This window comes from Magnolia sinica, chromosome 11 (genome assembly GCF_029962835.1).
Source record: "Magnolia sinica isolate HGM2019 chromosome 11, MsV1, whole genome shotgun sequence".
NCBI classification, from domain to species: domain Eukaryota; kingdom Viridiplantae; phylum Streptophyta; class Magnoliopsida; order Magnoliales; family Magnoliaceae; genus Magnolia; species Magnolia sinica.
Genome location: NC_080583.1, coordinates 48590180 through 48592746, shown reverse-complemented (window position 1 = coordinate 48592746; position 2567 = coordinate 48590180).

Genomic DNA, 2567 nt, shown 5'->3' with positions numbered 1-2567 from the left:
AATATACACCTGTTACAATATAGTTCATCATATTCTTCCTGATATACACTTGTTATATAATATATTTCATCATATTCACATTCGTATCCATCTAAACCCAAACTACGTAAATCCAACATAAACTACATTCATCCAAACATAAACTACATCCATCCAAACACAAACAATCTTATCCACATTACATTCATCTACGCATAAATACATATAAGTTTAACTTCATAAATAAAAAAAGGAAAAAAATCAGCAACAATTTTCTTTTTGTCTTTCATCTGAAAAAAAAAATATTAAACTAACAAAACATTATAATTCAGAATCATGAAGAATTGCATAAACTTCTTCCAAAAAAGTGGGTACTTTTTTAAAATAAAACTGATCATTAAAATAAAACTAATGCAAGCAAATAATGCAAAAAAGTGTTTCACTTCAAGTTAATAGAAACAACAACAAAAATTAAAGCTTTGTAAAAAGAGGCATGTGTTAAAAGGGATACATTCTTGTTTCTTGCCATGTGATTGGGCTACATTATTACAGCAGTTAGGTTTGGGTTCGGGATCGGGTTTAGGTTTGGGTTTTCAAGTTTAGGTTAGGGAGTTGAGATTAGGATTAGGTGTAGGTCTAGGTTTAAGGATTTGATAATACATTTAGGTTAGAGGTTTAGGTTTAAGTTTTAGCTTTTAGGTTATAGGTTTAGGTTTAGGATTAGGTTTTATGTTATAGGTTATAAATTTAGGTTATAGGTTATAGGTTAAGGTTTAGGTTATAGGTTTTGGTTTAGGTTAAGGTTTAGGTTTAGGTTATAGGTTTAGGTTTAGGTTTAGGTTTTAGTTATAGGTTATAGTATATAGGTTATAGCTTTAGGTAATTGAGAATAGGTTAAGGTTATTGTTTAGGTTTAGGAAATCGGGTGCGGGTTTGGGATCGGGTTTAGGTTTGGGTTTTCAAGTTTAGGTTTAAGTTTAGGTTAGGGAGTTGAGATTAGGATTAGGTGTAGGTTTAGGTTTAAGGATTTGAGAATACATTTTGATTTTAGGTTTAGGTTTAAGATTTAGGCTTAGGTTTAGGTTATAGGTTTAGGTTATAAGTGTAGGTAATAGGTTTAGGTTTAGGTTTAGGTTAGGTTATAGGTTAAGGTTTAGGGAATTGAGAATAGGTTAAGGTTTAGGTTTAGGAAATCGGGTTCGGGTTCGACATCGGGTTTAGGTTTGGGTTTTCAAGTTTAGGTTTAGGTTTAGGTTTAGGAAATCGGGTTCGGGTTTAGCATTGGGTTTAGGTTTGGGTTTTCAAGTTTAGGTTTAGGTTTAGATTAGGGAGTTGAGATTAGGATTAGGTGTAGGTTTAAGTTTACGAATTTGAGAATACATTTTGGTTATAGGTTTAGGTTTAGGTTAAGGTTAAGGTTTAAGTTTAGGTTTAGGTTTAGCTTATAGGCTATAGGTTTAGGGAATTGAGAATAGGTTAATGTTTAGGTTAAGGAAATCGGGTTCGGGTTTGGGATCGGGTTTAGGTTTGGGTTTTCAAGTTTAGGTTTAGGTTTAGGTTAGGGAGTTGAGGTTAGGATTAGGTGTAGGTTTAGGTTTAGGGATTCGAGAATACATGTAGGTTTTAGGTTTAGGTTTAGGTTATAGGTTATTGGTTTAGGTTAAGGTTTAAGTTTAGGTTTAGGTTTAGGTTATAAGCCATAGGTTTAGGGAATTGAGAATAAGTTAAGGTTTAGGTTAAGGAAATCGGGTTCGGGTTCGGGATCAAGTTTAGGTTTGGGTTTTCAAGTTTAGGTTTAGGTTTAGGTTAGGGAGTTGAGATTAGGATTAGGTGTAGGTTTAGGTTTAGGGATTTGAGAATACATTAGGTTTTAGGTTTAGGTTTAGCTTATATGTTATATAGGTTTAGGTTTAGGTTATAAGCTATAGGTTTAGGGAATTGAGAATAGGTTAAGGTTTAGGTTTAGGAAATCGGGTTCGGGTTCGAGATCAGTTTTAGGTTTGGGTTTTCAAGTTTAGGTTTAGGTTTAGGTTAGAGAGTTGAGATTAGGATTAGGTGTAGGTTTTGGTTTAGGGAATTGAGAATATATTAAGGTTTAGGTTTAAGAAATCGGGTTCGGGTTCGGGATCAGATTTAAGTTTGAGTTTTCAAGTTTAGGTTTAGGTTTAGGTTAGGGAGTTGAGATTAGGATTAGGTTTAGGTTTAGGTTTAGGGATTTGAGAATACATTTAGGTTTTAGGTTTATGTTTAGGTTATAAGTTATAGGTTTAGGTTAAGGTATAGGTTTAGGTTTCGGTTTAGGTTATAAGCAATAGGTTTAGGGAATTGAGAATATGTTAAGGTTTAGGTTTAGAAAATCGGGTTCGGGTTCGGGATTGGGTTTAGGTTTTGGTTTTCAAGTTTAGGTTTAGGTTTAGGTTAGGGAGTTGAGATTAGGATTAGGTGTAGGTTTAGGTTAGGGATTTGAGATTATATTTAGGTTTTAGGTTTAGGTTTATATTACAGGTTACAGGTTTAGGTTTAGGTTAAGGTTTGGTTTTAGGCTTAGGTTTAGGTTATAAGCTATAGGTTTAGGGAATTGAGAATAG